This window comes from Polyodon spathula, chromosome 11, assembly GCF_017654505.1.
Source record: "Polyodon spathula isolate WHYD16114869_AA chromosome 11, ASM1765450v1, whole genome shotgun sequence".
Taxonomy (NCBI): Eukaryota; Metazoa; Chordata; class Actinopteri; order Acipenseriformes; family Polyodontidae; genus Polyodon; species Polyodon spathula.
The window spans coordinates 9,198,009-9,210,484 of NC_054544.1; the positions used below are offsets into that span (position 1 = coordinate 9,198,009).

Here is a 12,476-nt window from a genome sequence, read left to right on the forward strand (position 1 = left end):
CTATGATGCAGAGCAACAGGCAACCCCAGGCAAAGCAGTCCCAGCGACCACAGCCGATGCAGAGCAGTGAGCAACCCCAGGCGATGCGGAGCGGCGGGCAACCCTGGGCGATGCCAGCCAGGCATCCTTTGGCGAAGCGTGGCAGGCATCCTTGGGCGAAGAGTAAAAGGCATCCTTGGGCAAGCGCGGCAGGGAATCAGGACAAGCTGGGGTGCGGGTGTTGGCCTTCTTTTCGGCCACTGCGGCAGGGCGGTTCTTCCCCGTGCTTCCCTCAGCAGCCTATGCAAGGGCTGCTGAGGACCACCAGCATCCAGTCCTGGTCCTTCTGATGAAGGTAGAGGCAGCTCCTGCTCCTCTCCCCCTGATGATGAGGGAGGCAGAGGCTGCTCCAGCTCCTCTCCTTGTGATGGTGGGGGAAGTGATACCAGCAGGCATTCACCCTCTGCTGGTGGGGGAAGTGATACCAGCAGGCATTCACCCTCTGCTGGTGGGGGGGAAGTGATACCAGCAGGCATTCACCCTCTGCTGGTGGGGGAAGTGATACCAGCAGGCATTCACCCTCTGCTGGTGGAAGGGGACCCAGCAGGCATTCACCCTCTGCTGGTAGAGGTGGCGAAGGCAGAGGCAGCTCTGCTCCTGGTAATCCAATTTTTTTTTTTTTTTTTTTTTTTTTTTTAAAAACCAAAAACACCTCTCCTTGTCTGACGCTTGGAGGCGCTGTTATCTCACGCAGGACACCACGTGTCACAGAGACGGCCGAAGTGGGCGGTGTCAGAACCAGGAAGGAATGAAATACAAAGACAGGACAGTGAAGTGAAATGATGATGGCGCTTGCTTGCGCCGGTTTATTACAAAATAGCAGGTTTAAATAAACAGAAAACAACAGGACACGGCACTCTATGCCAAAATAAAAAGACAAACAGAAACGGACTATACTTAAAACTGTGCACGGACAGACAAACACGGTGAGTTGATAAATTAACAAGTGTCGTGCGGGTCCTACCAGCACGCAATAGCAATTATAACTAATTTCTCCTCTGTCTCCCATTCTCCACTCACCGAACACCCAACCAACGAGTGAGTGAAAACGTGCTGTTTTTATGCAGCTGTACCAGGTCTCGATTGCTAATCAATCATTCAATTGGAGTCGCGGTACAACTGCACGTGAATTAATAAAGTGCAATTCCCCGTGCTCACATATTATTACTTTTTACTTGCACGTGAAGTGCTGTGCAATCCTCGTGCCTAAATACAAATACACATTTTAAACACTCGTGTTACACAGACCCGTTCATATCCCGTGTAGCAATGACTATACACCAACATTAACACACAACATATGACAGAAAATATACACAGGGGCGGGCACTTTGTCACACGTAACTATTTAAAAAAAAAAAAAAAAAAAGGTGGGGATAGGTGTGGCTTCTTCACAGGGTATGGCTGGCTTTGCATTATTTTGTTTTTTAAACAATTTTATCAATATATCAAGATAACATTTAAATGAACAAAGTCTATTGTCTAGAAGTATGTGTGTTCATGTGTACAGTTATCTGTGATAGTACTGAAAATAGCATTGAGAAAAACGTGGAGTGTCTGTTTAAATCATTTAATCAGGAATGGTATCTGATCTGCTGCCATTTAAGAGGTACACAGAACATTTTGCGCTGTAATCACTCGGCACTAACACCTGGATTGGATGATATATATGGCATTCTGTCTGTTTCAAGCACTATTGCTGGTAATTATCCATGTAAATCTGTCTGACCCTATTGCAGATTGGGTGAGATACTTGCATGCAGGTGGACAGATGTGTTTATCTTCAGTTGCTCTGGGCTGGTACATGGGTTATACTGGGGAGATGTCATTTAACTCAAGCCTTTCAAATTGAGGAGCAACATGGACAAAAAACTGATAAAAATTGGTAACTTTAATGATAAACAAAATTAAATTCAAAAATATATATTTAATTAAATTGACACAACGTGTTGTTACTTTTCTTTACGCGTATATAATATATCTAATAATATAAAATATAATATATATATATATATAAAAATACACAACTGTTGTTTTTTCTTAGTTACAAAGTTTTTTTCTTTTTTTTCTTTTGAGGGGGTGGGTGTACAAACCCTTTATAACCGTTGTCTTGCAGCTGTTTTTACAAATGTTCTTTGATAAAATGTTCCATAAACCAACCCGTGCAGAGAGTGCAGTGCTTCATTAATTTCAATGCTCTATTGAACATAACCGAAAGATGACGCACATACTGTATCCAGACACGTGATTTTGCATAATCTCATCTACAATGGCTTCCTTTGGGTTCCTTTTTAGTCACCTTAAGGTGCTTTGAATTCAGCACTAGCACCTGCTGGAATACCATACAAAACATGAGAAAATTTGGAGTGCCTATTTAAATAATTTAATCTGGAATGGTATCTGATCTGTTGCCATTAAACGGGCACAACAAAACATCACTCAGCACTAACATGTGGATTGCCATATGTAGCCAGGTGTTTGTTTTTTTTCCCCATAAAAAAGAAGAAATGCAGGTTGCAGCCTGTATTAGAATCTAGGTGAATTGTTGCAGTTCAGATCTTTGATTATCAGGAAGCTGTAGAATCTGAATTTAGCAAACAGGTAAGTGCATTATTGGAGCAGTTCTTGTATTATGCCACTAGATGGCTCTGACAACCATTATCTGGAAAAATACAGAAAACTGAGAGGGGCCTGAAGATGTAATTTATAATATGGCAGGACACATGGTAGAGCATCAATGGTACAGCAAAGCATAGCTGTTAATAATAATAATTAATTAATTAAATCAGAGAACATACCCTTGTGTGCTTTTAATGTTGAACACTTTTCATTTAAAAGGAAATAGCACTGAGCAGTACAATCCATTACAAACACATATTAATGGTAACCGTTTCTCACGCTCCCTGAATGAATCATTGAATTAATACAAATTGAATATAGAATTATATAGTACTATTTGTCATTATGGTCAAAGTAAAGCAAATTGCAGACAGCCATAACTGAGGAAAGAAATACTCTGCAAAAGGACCTTGGTTAACTTTTATTGTGGGTTGTATGAATAATAGTACAGTGTAGTAAAAGAAGCTTGGCATAATGTGCTTCATAAACATCAGCAAGCCGCCAGGGACCAATCCTTGCATCACGAGAAAGCAGCAGAACAGACTGTTCTCCAATATCAGGAAATGTGTGTGGTTTAACTTTCTGTTGCTCACTCTGTGATCTCTATGTACCACCACAACCTACCGTCCTTTGTTGTACATTTCACATATTGCATTTGAAACAATGTTTACTTGAAAGTAGATTTGCTGAAAATATTTTCAACTATATCATATACGTATTTTTTTTTAAAATACATCTTTGAATGTTGCAAACATGATATATATGACATTCTGTCTGTTTCAAGCACTATTACTGGTAATTACCCATGTATATCTGTCTGACCCTATTGCAGATTGGGTCAGATACTTGCATGAAGGTAGACAGATGTGTTTATCTTCAGTTGCTCTGGGCTGGTACGTGGGTTATATTGGGGAGATGTCATTTAAATCAGGTCTTTCAAATTGGGGAGCAACATGGACTAAAATTTTTTGGGTATGTTTAACAATTGAAATTTATTTATTTATGTATATTTAATTGATGTTATTCTTTAAAGCAATATTACACACACACACACACACACACACACACACACACACACACACACACACACACACACACACACACACACACACACACACACAGTACCGTGAAAATGTATTTGCCCCTGTCAAATTTTCTGCATTTTTGCATATTTGACATTGAATGTTAACAGCTCTTCAATCAAAATCTAATATTAGATAAAAGGGACCATGATTGAACAAATAACACAAAATTTGGTACTTTTTTCATTTATTTATTAAAGAAAGTTATGCAACACCCAATGCCCCAGTGTGAAAAAAACTCAATAACTGGTTACGCCACATTTAGCAGCGATAACTGCAACAAACACTTCCTGTAGTTATTGATCAGTCTCTCACAGCGCCGTGGAGGAATTTTGGCCCACTCCTTCATGCAGAACTGCTTCAACTCAATGACATTTGTGGGTTTTCGAGCATAAACTGCTCGTTTCAGGTCCTGCCACAACATCTCAGTGGGGTTTAGGTCTGGACTTTGACTAGGCCGTTTCAAAACTTTAAATTTCTTATTCTTCAACCATTCTGATGTAGACTTGCTTATGTGTTTCGGATCATTGTCTTGCTGCATGACCCAGCTGCGCTTCAGCTTCAGCTCATGGATGGATGGCCTGACATTCTCCTGTAGAATTCTCTGATACAGAGCAGAATTCATGGTTCCTTCAACGATGGCAAGTCGTCCAGGTCCTGATGCAGCAAAACATTCTCAAATCATGACACTACCACCACCATGTTTAACTGTTGGTATGAAGTTCTTACTGTGGAATGCAGTGTTTGGTTTTCGCCAGACATAATGGAGCCCATGTTGGCCAAAAAGTTCCACTTTTGACTCATCTGTCCATAGAACATTGTTCCAGAACTCTTGAAGATCATCCAGGTGCTTTTTGGCAAACTTGAGACGAGCATTCATGTTCTTCTTAGTGAGCAGTGGTTTCCGCCTTGCTACTCTGCCATGTTTTTGCCCAGTGTCTTTCTGATGGTGGAGTCATGAACACTGACCTTAGCCAAGGCGAGAGAGGCCTGCAGATCCCTGGATGTTGTTCTAGGGTTCTTTGTGACTTCCTAGACGCTTTTACGCCTTGCTCTTGGAGAGATTTTGGTAGGACAGCCACTCCTGGGAAGATTCACTACTGTCCCAAACTTTTTCCATATGGACAAAATGGCTCTGACTGTGATTTGGTGGAGCCCAGAACCTTAGAAATGGTTTTGTAACCCTTTCCAGACTGATAGGCATCAACAACTTTTTTTTCGGAGGTCTTCAGGAATTTCTTTTGATCGTGGCATGATGTGCCTCTAGAACCTGTGTGCTGACAACTTCACTCTGAAGATAAGGGCCAAAGTTATTCAGATTTATATTGAGCAGGGCTGGCCCAAAGCAGGCCTGATTGTTAACCAAAGTATTTAAACAGCTGACCCTAATTATCCCTTTAATTGGGTTGAGTTAACTAGGGGGGGGGGGGGGGCAGTAACTTTTTCACACCTGAAGATGTGTTTGATGCATGTTTGATTACCTTGCACACCAAACAACCAAAACCAAGTGTTCTACGTCTGCGTTAGTCGACAGGTTTCTAATACTTATTCGGCACACTATGTTATAACAACGTGACATATTGTTTAACACAATACCTCTCATTTAACTTGAGTTCGGAAAGTTAACTCCTCGTTTGTACCTGCATTTTTTGGTATTTTTAACAATTTAAATTTATTTACTTAATAAATGATTTAATTTATATTTATTTAAATTAAGTTTAACGAATATATATAGATATATATATATATATATATATATATATAATATATATATATATATATATATATATATATATATATATATAAACTACACAACTGTTGGTTTTTCTTAGTTACAAAGTGTCTTTGTTTGTTTGTTTTTGAGGGGGTGGGTGTACAAACCCTTTATAACCGTTGTCTTGCAGCTGTTTTTACAAATGTTCTTTGATAAAAAGTTCCATAAACCAACCCGTGCAGACAGTGCAGTGCTTCATTAATTTCAATGCTCTATTGGACATAACCGAAAGATGAAGCATATACTGAATCCAGACACGTGATTTTGCATAATCTCATCTACAATGGCTTCCTTTGGGTTCCTTTTTAGTCACCTTAAGGTGCTTTGAATTCAGCACTAGCACCTGCTGGGATACCATTCAAAACAAACATTTTTATTCGAGTTGCCTTCTGGTGACACCTCTGACTGCTGCTAGTAACAGCCCCAATCACTAAACAGGGGTGCAACAGGGAATAGTTGTTTGCATGTGTAGTTATTCTGCTGTACAGAATGTGTTTTTGTGTAACTGTATTTTGGCTCAGGTTACTGCCACAACGCAGTTTATTACAAGTCTTTATACCACTTTATTTTTGTTTTATTTAATACATATCCCAATGTAAGATTCTAGTTGGGGCAGAACCTATAAAAATTGCAACTTAAGCATTATGTAAAAAAAATATTTTGAAAGTTTCAGCTTGCAACCAATCTAACATCTTCCATAAACCCAGTAGTATTGCGATCATATCTGATAACTACCACTGTTTAAACTGTTATGCAGGAAACTGTTTTCTTGCTCAAAGAGAATTTAGGTAAGTTAGGTTCTACTGCAGGGCAAACTATCCCAACTTTGCAAAGTTCACTTAGAAGAGTGTATTGAAAAAATAATAGGTAGGTTTTGAAAATGTCCATTTCATTAGAAACCAGATCTTGTTGGTTTGCCCATTTTGTTTTTATTCCCTGTGGGTGGTTTCAGCTGCAGAATCACACTGGTACCTACAACAGCAAGAGGGCTGCAGTATTTGAGACCTGCAGAAGCAACATATAAATGTAACAAGTGGAATAAAGAGGATCTCCTTTTTTCCAAATGGTATTTTTGATAAACATGCAAACATTTAAGAGGAACCCAGACGGAAAAACAGATTGCAAATTACTAAAATCATATTACGAGAGTTTTAAATAGCATATTGATTAAAACACCAGTTTATATTAGTTTTCTATTAAATTGCTAATATCATCCAATTTATTAACGTTAAAAACATAATTTTGCAAAAATGTAAATAGACTCAGTTCATCTCAAGCACCTAAAATACTTCACATGTTCCCTTAATGTCTGCAAATCCTTAGTTGAGATTTGTAGATAATCATTCAAAACTGTTTGTTTTTTTTTTTCAATTAAAAACCATGTACATTTTAGATGTGTACAGATGTTTATTTATCGATCTACTTGGAATATGCCATTTCTTGAACAGATTTCTAATAATCATATTGCAAGTAATATAAGAAGGTATTATAACTCAGAGTCCACAGTGAACACCTCAAAGGAAATATCTGGGAGGACTGGTGTATAGTATGGATTTGTAGCTTCAAAAGATTCTGTGATTTCAACATTCCGTTAATTGGGTGCATTCAAATTAAATTACTAAATGTGTTATAATGTTAGCAGCAGCAAAGTCAAGTACATGTATACTTGTTTGCCAGACCATTCTATATGATAACCTGTCACTGTGGATCATAGGATCCATCTGGAATTTCAAGGTGTGTCAAATAATACTTTGTGCAGTGACATCAGTTTAGATGGATAATAGCTTGTGTGAGGCTTCCTTATATGAGATGCCATCATACAAAAGTACGATGAATGAGGGCTGTACGCCTAAACAAAAGTAAAAAGATGGCAAGCGATAAGCATAAAGACAACTTATTTTCTTTCAATGCACATAAGTGAAACACGACCCATTCTATAATTGGTAACAAACACTGTCCGAAACAGGCACATAACAGTATAAACACCTAGACCACCTGCTAAATCTTTCAGGTCCATTGGGCACAAAAACAAAAACACATATAGTTGCCTACATTAGCGTGACAGCTATAAATAGTTATTATACCTGAAATATAGTGCATTCTTTCAGTGTTATAAATATCAGCAGGAATGTTAGAAAAGGAGAAAAAGTATTTGATCCCCTTATTAAAGTTTTCCACAGTAAAAGCATAGCAAAGTGTAAATAAAGCAGTGAAAGAATGGTACAGCATAAGTATTGTAAAACCCAGCGAGGTATAGTAAACCACATTTTAAAACATGGCAAAAAAATCAACTCCCAGAGTGACACACCACTTCATATACTTGGTATTCACCACAACCAAAATTAAAATTCTTTATTATGGAAAAAAAAGGGGGGAAGTGTGAATAAAACTAGCCTTGTGATCATCACACACTTCTCAGCAGCTTTTCTAACCCCTGATCATTCCTGCTGTAACAGTAAACAACAATGTAGAGTCGCATACATGAGTGACGCCTCGTCTGTTGTCTTTTCGTCACTGTCTAGAAAGCAGGAAATCAGACAGTTCAACTTGTATCAACAAGTTGAATCTGAGTTCATGGGTGAACAGGGTTGTTTTTGTTTGTTATGGGAGAACAAATCTTGTCTTAATCATGCTTCTCTGAAGCAATATGCTGATCTCTGCAGTTGTATCGTTTATATTATTTTCAGTGGATCAACCATGACATCTTATAATCTTTGAATAAGGGTTGTAACTTGACCCATCTTTATCAAGCCACCCCAAGTGTTCTATTACACTGGTAAATAATCTCTTATGACCTCAGGTGCCAATAGAATGCATTTTATCTTGTACTGTTATTGAATACAATATGGGGCCATGCTGATTAACTGATTCAAATCACTATTTAGTTAACGATATCTCTCAACCTGCTTCCAAAGAAGTATCCATCTTGGCCCACCCACCTACATCATACACCAATTCAATGTTCCTTCATTAATACTTCCAAGCAATTTAAAAAATATGGAATATCTTGAGTTGAGTTTGCCTAAATAAAACAATTAAAAATAGATTCTCAACAAATAGGTGTTGCAAAAACAGTTGTCTACATGTGTTGGGAATGGTACATATATGAGTAATATATCAGAGTGTGTCTATAGAAGTTTTACAAAAACTACATAAAATAATTCAACTGTATATTTTACAAGCTGAGAAGAATCAATGTGTCTCAAAACCTATGCACACCAATGTGTTGAGGAATAACCATTATTATCCATGTAATTACTGTTAATGTTCAAACAATATGATTACAGTATCCTCACATGGAAGTAAGCAATATGAGCACTATGACTAATACAGCACCTGATGGTATCTATTGCCAAACAGGCTCCACCCATAAATCTCTTTTTTTAAAAGCAACATTGGGATCATAGGTCCTCATTCTGCTTGATAAGCAATAATAATGTTTCCAGTAAACTATGTTTAAGAAGGCATGATCCATAATGAACCCAACGGAATGCACTGTAATGAGTTTTGTTTTGTTTTGTGTTTGCAAACTTCTGCCTCTAAACAGCCTGCATCATATAAAGCTGAAAAGTCCTATTTGTTTCATTCTAAAGGTGTGGGGCAGAGGGAAAAAAAGTGGTTTGTATCTTGATGCTCACTTAGTGTTGGCATGAGGCTGACAAAAATTACATAAAGTTTCCTAACTGATAATCTGTCGGTCTCACTAAATAATATGCCAATCAGCATCAAAGGGTCTCATTATATGGTAATCACAGTAGCTGTGACTTGTGTACTTGATTTGTATTCACTACGAAGAGCACTTTGTCTTCCCTTGATACTGAGGCATATAATGGATGCTAAGCTTCTAACTGCTCATAAAACTTTAGGTATGCTCCAGAGATGGTGTAAAAGTACGCTGAATGTTAAAAACGCGCCCTTGTTTTCCAGACCATTAATGTCAGTTTATGGAAATGATAATTAGTTCAATATTTCTTGTTCTATGTGTTGTCTGACAGTAAGAAATCAGGCTGTAAGTATGAACAGAGAGACAGAGAAAGAGAGAGAGAGAGAGAGAGAGAGAGAGAGAGAGAGAGAGAGAGAGAGAGAAAGAGAGAGAGTTATGCCCTGCTTTGTTAAATGAAAGAAAACAACTGATGTTATTTAATTGTCAGTCTAGATTCCAGTGCACTCTCTCCTACTGAATTCATTACACAAAGATAACCCAGGACACCAACACAATCTGTCTGTAACTCTTTACCAGCAGCAGTGCACACATGAGAATTTTCAGACACGAAGTACAAAAAAAAGCATCAGAGAACAGTAGATCTGAATTTAACATTGGCCTAGTCTGGCCTTTTTATTTAACAGCCTTTGGATGGACAATTCCCTGTTAAAGGTCTTCTGGCAGTTTTTGAACAGCAGATAAACACTTCAAAGGAGCACGTATTCATTTCAATACACATGACAAGCACAGCATACACGTAACAGTATGGTTTAATGAACTTTTCCAGTGTTTACTCTTCCTCTAGCATGTACAATTCTCTTTATTTCACCTCACATCCACAGAATTTCACTGGAGTAGAAACTTCCCCAATTCCAAGTCACGCAAATGTCTCAGACTGTTCCATCGCTTTTATTGTCTTCCCTCAGCTTGCCTCGTGCTCCTAACGCCTCCCTGTCCTGATAAACCTCTTGTCGTCTCTGTTCTCCACTCCTGAACTTAGGCAAACACAAGTCAACACAAATCTCCTGTTTCCAAATTCACACAACACTCTGTTCAATATCTTCTTTCAATCCATGTTAGGTCTATTTGCTTGACATCGTCTCTGTATTTCTCTAACCCTGTCCAGGCCCATTAAAGTTGTTTTGTACCACCAGTATATGTTTTGTTTGCTATTTAAAATTGGAAAGTTCATGCCAACAGTTAATACAAATTATGTTACATTCCTTGATCTGGCTAAGAGTGTATGAAGACAGCTGTTTGGCTTTTAGTTATATTTGGAAATGACAGAAAATTGTATCTGCCACTAGATGGCTCTAGATGTAATAGAGGCCTGGGGACAACCAACTTGCGTTCTGATTTTGACAGATCTGAGAAGATAACAAGGTTGGGTCTGGTCAGGGCTTTGATAGATCACTTCCAACTCAAGAAACAGCAGGTGCTGCAGAAAGTGATGTTAATGGTTGGGGGGCACCGGGCTTTCAGAGGGGCTGTCTTAATCTGACACAATTAAGATGTATCATTCCTTTGAAGAAGAACCTGACTAAATGCTAAAACAGGGCAAAGTGTGCAAAATGAACGTAGGAGCCACACACTTATCTATCAACTTTACATTCAGATACTCATTACACAGAATTGGAGACAAGAGGTTTCCATGACTACTAGACAATGTTTGTAAGTGTTATTATTTAAAGGGAGCCAATAGTCACAATGTTTTTAAGTTTATTTCTTATTGTAAATACTGCATGTGTATATGTATATGTATAGAAAAGCATGTATGTACTTTATTTAAAATTATACAGTAATTCAAGTCACAGTCTTTAATTTAAATAAACATTTGCTTGCATCCCTGTTTCTAGTATAAATGGGAGACAATCATTAATATGCCTGAGAGGTGCCAAAGCTGTGATTGGGGGTAAGTATAAGCATGTCCTTGGTCTGTCTATCGAATGCTTGGATGGGTTGCTACCCTGACAGTTTTTAAGCAACTTACTTGCAAGACATTTATAACTCATGGTAAAATATATGTAAAATACATTATTGTACAGCAGCACTTTTAAAATGTTAACGTCACTTTGAACTATTGTATCTATATGAACGTATGTGTGTTCTCCAGCAATGTATCCAGTGTCCTCCAGATCATTCAATTCTCCCATCCTCTCTCGCTGACCTCGGAATCTCTGGCACTGCTCTGACTTGGTTCTCTTCCTACCTTTCTGACCACACCGACCAGCTAACCTGGCATGGCTCAACCTCCACACCTCACCCTCTCTCAACAGGAGTCCCCCAAGGATCAGTCTTGGGTCCTTTCCTGTTGTCTCCCTACACCCACTCTCTGGGCCCCCTCATCGCATCCTATGGTTTCTCATACTATTTCTATGCTGATGATGCTCAGATCTTCCCCCCCCCCCCCCCCCCATCTCCCCCCCCCCCCCCCCCCAGACCCTAGTATTCTACGACCCCCCCCCTGGAGATTCCCACCATCCCCTCCCGCATCTCTACCTGTCTGTCTGCTATCTCCTCCTGGATGCACTCGCATCACCTCAAACTCAACCTCTCTAAATCTGACCTCCTTTTCTTCCCCTCCTCATCTTCCCCCTCTTCTGATCTCTCTAGTTCAATTTCTCTGGAATCTACCATGCTCTCTCCCTCCTACTCAGCCAAGAACCTCTGAGTAACCCTGGACCACTGCCTCTCCTACTCCCAGCCCATCTCCACTCTAGCATGCACCTGTCGATTCTTCCTGAGCAACATACGAAGAATCCAACCCTTCCTCACCAACTATTCCATGCAACTCCTCGTCCAGGCCCTTTTACTGTCCCGCATAGACTACTGCAACTCCCTCCTGGCCGGCCTCCCTGCATCCACCACCCATCCGCTCCAGCTCATCCAGAACTCCACTGCTCGCCTGGTGTTCTCTCTGCCTCACTTCTCCCACGCTCACTCTACTGGCTGCTAATCAGTGCTCACATCCAGTTCAAGACTCCTGTACTCCCCTACTGATGCCTAGAAGACTGGCTGTACCTCCTCTACACTCCCCTGCCTCCAGAGCCCGATCCTTCCTCACCCTCGCCCCCGCAGTAGTGAAATGACCTTCCTACTGATGTCAGGACTGCCCAGTCCCTGACCAGCTTCAGGCGTCTCCTCAAGACACACATCTTCAGACAACACTGAATTTTAACTTGCACTTATCTGCTCCCTATTTTACTGTATTTAATCCTGCACTTAACCCAGTCTGTAGTGTTTTGTATTTCACTTGCAC

The 12,476-nt window shown here is 39.5% G+C and overlaps 1 long non-coding RNA gene across 1 annotated transcript; it reads left to right on the forward strand.

Annotated features, from left to right (window-relative positions):
* The first annotated feature begins 930 nt into the window (after positions 1 to 930).
* Positions 931 to 11,976, forward strand: LOC121322537. The gene is made up of 3 exons (XR_005951049.1): positions 931 to 965; positions 11,074 to 11,129; positions 11,875 to 11,976. It is a non-coding gene; the product is annotated as an uncharacterized LOC121322537 (long non-coding RNA).
* Positions 11,977 to 12,476: the final 500 nt, after the last annotated feature.